Here is an 11,241-nt window from a genome sequence, read left to right as displayed (position 1 = left end):
AGAGAGAGAGAGAGAGAGCGCGCGAGCGCTACAGCACTTGTGAGACCAGCTTCTCTCCTTCTATGTAGGTTCTAGGACTTGACCTTAGTTCATTTGGTGGTGAATGTCTTTCCTCTGTGAGCCATCTTACCAACCACTCCTCTTCTCCATTCCTCTACCTTTTTTTTGTTGCTGCTGTTGCTGTTGTTTGTTTGTTTGTTTGAGATGGTGTCTCTTGTAGCCCAGGGCCTCAAACTCACTGTGTAGGCAGGGAGAATCTTGAATTCCTGATTATGCCCCCCAAGCCCCTCCCTCCTGAGTGCTGGCTTACAGGTGTACACCACCATGCTGGGGTTGAGATTACAGTCTAGGAAGGAGTGTCACATGCCACATGCAAGGCTATGTCAGACAGTGATTCAGGTGCATGGCGGCAATCAGTGTGGGTCACAGTGATGGGTCAGAAAGGCTGGTTAGGGAGCACTTCCCCACAAGGTGTTTGGTTCCCAACTAACATCCAGATGATGAACTGTGTGGTAATCTCGACCCAAAATGAATGGAATTTGAGGCAGAATGGTTGGTCAAGGGAAAGAAAGGTCTTGATGTATTTGAGTAGGAAGGAGTTTGGATGGCAAGAATTTAAAGAGAATGAAGTAAGGGATACCAGAATCAAACACATGAGTGAATGAGTAAACTTATCTAGTACCTCTTGTTTTCAATTTATCCATTTGTTTGTCTATTTTAAGATTTTATTTATCTTATGTATGTGAGTACACTGTCCTCAGACATACCAGAAGAGGGCATTGGATCCCATTACAGATGGTTGTGAGCCACCATGTGGTTGCTGGGAATTGAACTCAGGACCTCTGGAAGAGCAGTCAGTAAGTCAGTGCTCCTAATCGCTGAACCATCTCTCCAGCCCTTGTTTGTTTGATGTAACTCAAGCTGACTACAAATTCATTACATAACCAAGGATGACCGAAACTTCTGATTCTCTTGCCTCTAATTCCCAGGTACAGAGATTACAGGCGTGTCCCACCACACATGGCTTACTAGGTGGGTTTAGAGAGCAGAGTGTGTTAGATTTTGAAGGCTGGGTATAGTGGCAAACACCTGCAATCCCAGCACTCGTGACTCTAGCCCAAGTCTCCTGAAGATTGGAGGATGGCCTGGGTTTCAGAGCAAGATGTTGTCTTGAAATTTTCTCTGTTTTTGATTTTGTTTGAGGTAAGAAACTGCAAGCTAGTTTAAGCAGAGGTTTGGATCGCAAACTTACAGTGAATTGGCAGTAATTTTGTATGTGTCACTGAGACCTTCCTCCAAGAATGGCTTGACTTTTCAGGACAAGAATCATCAAATTCTGTCTTCTGAACAGAGTAAAGCAGTTGACTCAGGTTTAATTAGGCTTTTATCTTCTGGTTGGATTTGAGGGAAAGAATTAAGTCAGGGAAAGCTAAGCAGCCAAGAGATCTGGGCAGAGGTTCGATCAGGAGGAGGCCCACTCGCTGAGGAAAAGGTAGGCAGGACCTCAAGGGGCAAAGCCTCTGCCAGCTGGGGACACTGGGGAGCTGGGTATTTTGTCCTGGTGATCATGAGTGCAAGCCAAACACCCCAAAACAGAGAAAGGCCACTGAAAATCGTTGTCGAGAGCTATGGACTCCATAACCCATCTGGTCTCACACATCCTCAGAGACACCTACTGCGGAAGGATGATGCTAGCTGGCGGTGGCCACAGGGATGATGGGACAGTGATGCTAACCCATTTACCTTCTCATCAGCACCAAATGCATAGACAGCAGTGCAGGGGATTGAACTCAAGGCCTTACGGATGCTAGGTTTCCACTCCCACTGTTGGAGTCAGAATCTCAGAATCTCATATATTCTAGGTGACCTGGAAGTGTCCATGAGCTTCGGAGCCTTCTGCCTCCACTGTCTAAATGCTGGGGCTAGAGGAATACAATTTATGCAGTGTGGGAGACGAATCCAAGGCTTCATGTGTGTTAGGTAAGCAATCGACCCCAGTGTCCCTCTTTGGGGGATATGGTCTTGCTGTGTAGCCCAGGCTAGTCTTAAAGTGGCAACAAAGCAGCAATATTTCCTCCTAACCTCCTCACTGGGGTTACAGGCGTGTTCCAGCATGTGCAGCTTCCCCGCCTCCTTTGAAGGGCCCTGTTAGGTATTTAATTCAACTAAATCATGTAGGTGGGGCAGGAAGGACTGAAGGTTTGTTTTGTTTTGTTTTGTTTTTAAGTCAGGACTTATTCTTAAGAAGAGCAGCTTTGGAAGAGACTGCCAAAAGTGATCCAGGGCACGAAGAGTGGGATATGTCTGACAAGGACATTGACAGTCGTCCACACATAAGGGAAGGAGGTGATGGCTGACAGTAGGTAGGTAGGCAAGTGCCTCAGTAATACTGAGAAGACTGAGCCAGGCAGACTCACAGCCAAATTTTGTCTGCATACGGTTGATGTAATTGTTGAGTATTTGTTACTTGTCACTGAGCTAAAAAGGGCCTGGGAGAAAATGATCATAATAAAATTCCTACATTGGACCCGATAAGTAAAGGAGTTTGTGAATCACTGCCTCTGACCTCCAGTGAGGCCCTTGGAGGGTGGTACCACATTATCCTGTATTTGAAGATGGGGAGTCAGAGTCAAAGGGATGCGAACTACCTCACTGAGGCACAGACAGACAGACAGACAGGTAGCTTATGACACCTTCATAGCATGAGTTCCCTTGGGGCAAAGAAGAAAATGTCATCTGCGTATTGATACATCCAAGGAGAAGAAAAAAACGCTCTTTCCTGAGTTCACAGTGACCACAGCTTTCTGTATGACGGGCAGGGTCAGGTGCCTCATGGGAAAGCCTACAGTAATTGCACCACCTAGGGCCCCTAGACGGGCTCTTGAAGTCAGGTTCAGAATAGTCAAATGTTGAAGGGGAAACCAAGGCAATTATGACACAAAGTTATGTTTCTAAGAGCGATTCTATACTATTAATTTTATTTTAAGTGAAAGATCTAGATTTCCATATTTTCTTTTGAGAGAAAGATTCTCCTGAGAGCCAGGCAGGTCTTGAACTCACCACGAATCTAAAGCTGACCTTGAATTCCTTGTCTTCCTGCCTCCCACTCCCTAAGTGCCAGGATGACAGGCTTGTGTCACCATGACCAACTTGTATTGTCTATTTTGATAATCGAATCTAATGTAATCAGTTTATTTATCTGTGTGTCTTTGGATTTCTACTGCCGTAATGAAACACCAGAACCAAAAGCAGCGTGGGGAGGAAATGCGTTGTCCTACATGTCCACAGCACAGTTATTTATTGAAGGAAGTCAAGCACGGCGAGAGCCTGGGGGCAGCAGCTGATGCAGAGGCCAGGGAGGAGTGCTGCTTACCGGCTTGTTCACCCTGCTTTCCTATAGCATGTAGGACCACCAGCTCAGGTGTGGCCCACCCACAACAGATGAGGCCCTCCCACACCAATCACTAATTAAGGAAATACCCTTGCCTACAGCCCAATCTGATGGAGGCATTTTCTCAATTGAGGTTCCTTCCTTTCAGATGACTTCAGCTGTGTCAAATTGACATAAACTAGCCAGGACACTCTGTGTATCATCTATTGGTCATTTATCTATCTATCTATCTATCCATCTATTTATCCACCATCCTTCTATGAGTTTATTTATTGCTGGAGATGTTCCCATGGCCTTTTTTGCACATTAGGCAAATGCTCTACTATCTCATTCTACACTAAGCTAGTCCTGTTAAGCTCCACTCACGCCACGCCCGGGATGGAGCCTCTGGCTTCATGCATATTAAGAAGTCCTCTACCAACTAAGCTACGCCTTGAGCTCATTATTCCGTTTTTGTTCTTGAACAGAAGTAAACATTACCTTCCACTTCTCCCACCTATGAAGATCGATGTCCAGTGACACGTCTTAGCAAAAAAAAAAAAAAAAAAAAAAAAAAGACTGCCAGATACTGTGGGACCTCATTGTTTATTGTGTGTCATGACCTGCCTGAGAATACAACACTGGGGCTGGACAGACAGTTGGAAGTTGGCGCTGTCCATCAGGTACTTTTTGGTGGTAGTGTTTTCTTCCTTCCTTCCTTTTTTATTCTCCGAGACAGGGTTTCTCTGTGTAGCCCTGACTGTCCTGGAACTCACTGTGTAGACCAGGCTGGCCTCGAACTCAGATACCCACCTGCCTCTCCCTCGGAGTGCTGGGCTTAAAGGTGTGTGCCACCACACCAGGCTCAAGATACTTATTTTTAGAAAACTGTTGGATAAAAGAAGAGAAGCGTTTCCAGAATGGATGTGCAGTGGGGTTTTCTACCATGCTCTCTAGCTGGGAGACTGAGTTTAGGATGAATGCATTTCGTTGGGAACTTATTTTAGAATTTCTGGCCACAACTCTTTGGGGAAAAAAAATCTCTATCTCTGCAGCAAGCCATATTATGCTATCTTAAATCTCAGTTGTGAGTTATTTAAACACACCCGAGGCTGAATTTGCCCTCTTTACACCAGCAATTACATAAGTTAAGACATAAATACCCCACAGAAGGACTTTCTCAGTATTTTATGCTTTTTTTTTTTTCTGGCTGTGCTTACTTGTGCTTAACAAACCAGCCAACTAACTAACTAGCTTAGCTAGCTAGCTAACTAACAAATAAAAGCTCTCCTGTCCCTAGAGGCATTGCAGGTATGACTACTGTGTCACATGTATGTCAATAGGTGGTAGAGAGGGAAAGGCCATGTCTACACTCAGTGTCCTGACCTGGGAACATGTGAATGATTAGCAACCAAACACTCTTTTAAAAAAAAAAGAGATCCTGAGATGACCACCACTCCAGCACTATGAGGACCAGACAGGATGCTAACCTAAAATAACCACGAGTCTGGTGCCATGTAGGCCTAAGTGGGTTCCCGGGGCAGGAAGTGATCCAGAGACTAGAAAAACCTACCTGGGACTGTGGTCCCCAAGTGGGAGTGAGCCTGAGACAGACAACCCTCCAGTGGGACCACGAGGTGGACCTGGGTGAGGAGCAAGCCCACGCCTAAGATGCCCACCAGTCTGGTGCTGAGCAGGCCTGGAGGGCAGGGGTGTGTGAGGCAGCAGAGCATGCCTGAGATGACCCCTGCCCCGTGTGAGAATGCACAGACGAGGATATAACACCCCTGAGATCACTCCTGAGATGACCCCACACACTCAGAAACTCTGGGCACCACTAAGAGGATCAAGTAAGTGCTGGAGAAATGTAAGAGAAAGAGAAACAGAAGGATGTAGGCACAACGTAGAGAGGCAGAAATGTAGACATAAGGGTAGTTAAGGAACAGCCTGATGATGCCATCGGGGACCATGGTTGGGTACTGGTCTGTGCTGATACAGGGGATCTCATCTGGGTCTGTGACTCTGCAGCAGCAGCGATCTGTTACCATCAAAGGCCAGGCAGTCTGTGGTCTGGGGTGCCGCCAGGGGATATATTGATGTCTGAGGGCTGTGCAGAACTGCCCCCACCCCTGGCCTGGGCATCTTGGGAGAGCTCTGCTCTGGGGGTGTGAGAGCAGAAGAGCTGATGCCATCCATAGCCAGCTGCAGTACTTGGGAAAGCATTCCCTCCTCCCTACACATACATGCTCACACACAGAGACATACTTACACACACACAGACATACACTCTCACACACTCACACTCACTCACACACACTCACATACTCATACACCCTCACTCACAGACACACACACACACACACACACACACACTCACACACACACACATATTTGGGAGTTGTGGGTGAGCCAGCCTGATATGAGCATGGGAGCAATGGTTTCCCTTGCCATTAGTCTTCCCGTGGCAACATGGATGAGGGGGAGATACTCTCCTCCAACCCTTACACCTCAGCAGGAGAACTGGCCCTGGGGTCATGACAGCAGGAGAGCTGGCCCTGTCTCTCACCTGCTACAGCATCTGGGAGAATGGGTTCTGCACCTCTGCTGGGCAACAGGGTGGAGGTGGCTCTAGTTGGAAGGAGGGGGCGTTGCAGGTGAGCCAACCCTCAGGTCATGAGAGTGGGAGAGCTGGTGGGCTGACCAGTTCAGATAACACGCAGACCCAGATCCAGGGCTTTGAATTGGCCCATACCAACATCTACTCCATTGATGAACTGCTGGAATGCATGAAAGAGCCAGTCCTACAGATCCAAAGCTACAGGACCTCCATGACGCAGGGCAACAACAGGATACCTGAGAGGAGTCCCAGTGAGGGTCCAGTATCATCGGAGTAGCAGAAGCCAGTGGCCTTGTACCAGACCAACGAGTCATTGCAGTGAACATTTGCAAGTAAAGAAGTGTATACCACAAAAGGATACATCATGGGACACACACCACAGCTTCCACAACCAGATTTTTTCCCCTCTGTTGGGGGTTGAGGTTGCAAGGATGGAGGGTGGGTATGAGGGGGGGAATGGATGAGATTGGGCTACATGACGTGAAATTCACAAAGAACCAACAAAAAGTTTAAAAAAATACTTCTGAGATGGCAATTAACACTATATTATGTATATATAAACCATAACTGTGAATTAGCTTAGACATGAAAAGTAATTACTAGCAAAACAACTAGTCAATTATAGTATATTCAGATATATAAATATCTACTTTGTTTACATGTAAAAGAGGAAAAAATGAATGTCCTTTGAGTTGTAATTGTTATCAAAAATATTTCATAACATAAATAATACATATGTTATTTATTATGTGTTAATTAGTTGTGCTAAGTTTTTAAGAAAATAATGTCCCACAGTTTGAATTCCCCCTTTGCTGGGGGGTGGGGGGTAGGGTACTCAAGTGTCTCATAACTGCTGGGGTATTTCATTTTTGATTTAATTAATTAATTTATTATTTTTACATTTTGTTTGTTTATTCTGTGTGTGTGCACTCGAGAGTGTGTGGAGGTCTCAGGCAAGCAGAGGAAATTGGATCTGCTGATGAAACTAAGGATGGCGTGTTGATTGTCAGTCAGCATGAATGACGTACTGTGCTTTCTGTTCCTTCACTGCAATCGTGTATTCACGGTAGTGAAGAAGCCAGGACTTTTTACTAGGCTGTAGAGAGCTCCTTCTGAAATCTTTCCGCCCTTCCTCACACTGTGGTGACTCTCTAGTGACCAGTAGGTTCAGGGAACATTACAGAAGAGAGGCACAAAGAATGTAAGAACAGCAGGATGGGGGGGGGGCGGAGAGGCGGTGCTGTGAAATGCAGACTTCTGTACATGACATGGGTAGGTACCCACAAACCCACAGTAGCTAAGGTCATCGGCACAAGACAAAGTCGGCATTTGCGGGTCTAATTAGTGCAACATACAGCACTAACTGAACTCAGTGGGGTTTAAAACAAAACGAGGGGCTGGAGAGATGGCCCAGCAGTTAAGGACAATGGCCACTCTTCTAGAGACCCAGGTTTGAGTCCCAGAACCCACATGGTGATTCACAACCATCTCTAAATCCAGCTCAAGGTGACAAGGCTCATTTTTCTGACTTCTTCAGGCACCAAGCATGCATGGGGCACATACATAGATGCAGGCAATATACATAGAATCAGTTTTCAAAATAAAAAAAAGACCAAAAAATAAATAAATATAACTAGGAGAGGATATGAAGGTTGAAAGGGCACATATTGGGATTGAAGGAGAGTCTGGAATAAAGCATTGTGGATGGACAAGATAAGAGACATTGCATACATCTATGAAATTGTTGAAGAATAAATAAAGGACTCAGAAGAAAAAAAAATCAACATTGACCAGGTATGTTGGTATGCACATGTAATCTCAAAAATCCAAAGTTAAGGAGGAAGATCAGGAATTCCAGGCAAGCCAGGTGTCTTAGTTTGTTTTCTGCTGCTGTGATAAACACCAGGACCAAAAGCAACCTGAGGAAGAAAGGATTTAGTTCCGCTTATAGTTGTAGCCCATTGTGAAGGGAAGTCAAGGCAGGAACGCCAGGCAGGAAACTGGAGGCAGGAACGGACACAGAGGCCCTGGAGGAATGCTGCTTACTGGCTTGTTCCCCAGGGCTTTCTCACTACCTACCTTAGATAACTCAGGAATGCTTGCTTAGGGGAGACACTTCCCACAGTGGGCTGGGCCCTCCCATATCAATCATCAATCAGGAAAATGCCCCACAGACTTGTCTAATGGAGACAAACCCTGAACTGACATTCCTTCTTCCTAGATGACTCTAGCTTTTGTCAAGTTGGCAAAAATCCAACCAGCACACCTGGTTTACATAATGAGACACTGTCTCAGAAAACCACAGGAAAGAGTGACCCGTCTTCCTTGCATTTCTCTGCCACCTGGTCTTGCTTAACTCACCTGCCAACTACTCATGAAGGTCACCTGTGGACCTTTTGTCTTTGCTCTCTCTGACATGGTCCCAACCCCCACATCACTGGCTTTTCCTCACTGTTCCTCTGTGGGAAAGTTTTTTTTCTTTGTTCCCATGTGTGACTGCTCCTAAGAGGAGGATTGTTCGGCTCCTTAAGGAATAAGACACATCCTACAGATCTAGATACCTGAGGGGTTACACTGTCTCGATAGGCCAGGAGAAGACTAGTAACAACTCTATTTATTCATCTTGAACTCATCCTGTTGGTTTTGGCTCACCTACTTTACATTCTTTTTTTTTTTCCCAAAGCTTTATTTATTATTATACATAAGTATACTGTAGCTGACTTCAGACACACCAAAAGAGGGCGTCAGATCTCATTAAGGGTGGTTGTGAGCCACCGTGTGGTTGCTGGGATTTGAACTCAGGACCTTCGGAAGAGCAGTCAGTGAGTGCTCTTACCCGCTGAGCCATCCTGTCAGCCCCTACTTTACACTTTTACAAATACCATTTTTAAAATATATTTTTGAACATTTTATTCTTTTTATTTGTATGGGTGTTTTACCTGTTTGTATGTCTATGCAACCCATACATGCATGCCCACAAGAACTAAAGGAGGGCATCAGAACCCCTGGGACTGGAATTACAGATGGTCATGAGCCGCTATGTGGGAGCTGGCAATTGAACCTGGGCCCTCTGGAAGAGCTACCTCTCCAGGCCCAGCAAATACCACTTTTGACCAACCTAGGCCCTCAACTTTTTTTTTTTTTTTTTTTACTTTATTTGTATGTGTGCGCTTGTGTGTGTGTGTGTGGTACGTATGTACATTTGTGTATTCCCATATGTGGGGACATGAGGTTAAAGACTGACACTAGGTGTCTTCCTTGATCGCTCTATTTTTTGAGGCAGGATCTCTCACTGATCCCAGAACTCACCATTCTGACCAGTTAAGCTAGCAGGATTGTTTCTGGCATCCCCTATCTCTGCCTCGTAACCCTGAAATTACAGGCAACCCCCATGCCACTTAGTTTTAAAAATAGATCTAGGGGTCTAAATTCTGGGCCTCATGCTTTCATGACAAGCACTTTACACACCGAGCCATCTGCCTGGTCTTCATCTTTACTATCTGAGTCTGCTTGCCGGTCAGTTTGATAGTCTATCCATTTTATCTTCTACATCAGTACCAAGACAGGCCAATGTTACTTTAAAAGCAAACTTCCTGAATTGTCTGGGCTCAAAGATTGTACAAACCATTTCTATTCAGTGACTGGCTGGTAACTAATATTATAACACCAGGTTTATAAGACTGCTTGTCTTTTTATTAATTTTGAGAAGTCACATGTATGTATTTGTGTGTTAGGGAGAAGAGGGTGCATGCAATGTGGTTCAGGTGTCAAGTTCAGAGAGCAGCTGGCAGGAGTCGGTTCTGGGGTTCTGGCCTCCGCTCGAGGGTCTCAGGGATCCAGCTCATGTCTTGGGCGTGGCCAATGCCTTCACCTGCTGGGCTTTCATTGGTTAAAAACCATTTTTAGTTTTACAGTTGTAGTCCCTTGTGAAGGCAAGGCAAGTCAGGTTTTCTTTCCTTGAAAAAAAAATTTTTAGTAATAGACTCTGCTAGCATATAATAATTTGTGGCAACTTCGTGGTTTGGTAATTAAAGTAACACAAGGAAAAAAAAGCCATTTTCTATAATGAGTTACAATACAAACAATTCTGGAACATTGAATACGTAATTGCAGTTTACCTGACAGGTGTGTAAGAAGGGGTAAGAAGCTTAAATTAGGATTAAAAATAGGTTGCCTGAATAAAAGGGGGAGTGGGTAGAAGCGGGAAGTCACAGGCCTGATTTGACACTAGTTTGAAATTTTAGAACTAGTATCATAGTTTTTTTAAAAAATTAAGTGAATTGTTTTTACTTTTTTGTTTTCTTTAAGACAGAGTCCCCTCTGTAACCCAGGCTCACCTGGAAATCACAATGGCGTTCAGTCCTCCTACCTCAGCCTACTGCTAGATTTACAGGTAGGAGCCACCAGGCCTTGCTAAACCTGTGGTGTCCTATGCTAATCAGCATGGTTGTTTAAAAAAGAAATTGTTAGGTGTGTGTGTGTGTGCTTATGGCAAACCCCTCTTGCCTCCCAGATATTCGCCTGCCTTACCCCAGAATGTGAGGAGGGTTTGTGGTAAATAAAGTTATGCTTTGACGGCCACCAGAAGTGACAAGTCTCACCCCTTCTTAGGACCTTGACTCCTTGACTACAGGCCTGGGCCCGTGGCAGGATGAAGCAGGATAGGGAGGGAACGAAGGGAGAAGGAGGGAAAAGGAAACAAAATGGACAGGACCAGACTGTCTTGGCTGTGAGAGGCACACCCTGCACTAGAAGGCAGCCTGTGGGAATGGGTAGGAAGCCTTGGAACCTGACTCTGGCCTCACTGTGAGCAGTGCTGGCACTTTATGATAACAGCTGTGTCTCAAGACACTGTAGCAAGTAATATGTTTCGTGTGTGTGTGTGTGTGTGTGTGTGTGTGTGTGTGTGTGTGATGGTCTGGGTGTGTGGTGGTCAGCCTCAAATATCATTCATTAGGCATGATCTACCCTTTAAATACAGACTTAGAACTCATCAAGAAGGCTAGGCTGCACGACCTGTGAGTCCTGATCTGTCTGCCTGTCTCTGCTTCCTCAGCTCTGGAGTTACAAGTGAACACCAAATCCCCATGGCTGGCTTAGAAAAGCATGTTTATTTATTTTGTGCATGTGTGGGAGCCTGTGTGAGAATATGTGCATGACACGAGTTTCTCTCTCTCTCTCTCTCTCTCTCTCTCTCTCTCTCTCTCTCTATATATATATATATATATATATATATATATATATACACACACAC

General features: G+C 45.2%; 1 non-coding gene across 1 annotated transcript; it reads left to right on the top strand.

Annotated features, from left to right (window-relative positions):
- Positions 1-4,659: 4,659 nt before the first annotated feature.
- LOC115064923 lies at positions 4,660-4,790 on the top strand. The gene has a single exon (XR_003844742.1). It is a non-coding gene; the product is annotated as a small nucleolar RNA SNORA17 (small nucleolar RNA).
- The last annotated feature ends 6,451 nt before the right edge of the window (positions 4,791-11,241 follow it).

This window comes from Mus pahari, chromosome 10, assembly GCF_900095145.1.
Source record: "Mus pahari chromosome 10, PAHARI_EIJ_v1.1, whole genome shotgun sequence".
Taxonomy (NCBI): domain Eukaryota; kingdom Metazoa; phylum Chordata; class Mammalia; order Rodentia; family Muridae; genus Mus; species Mus pahari.
This window is presented reverse-complemented; position numbering and strand designations above follow the sequence as displayed.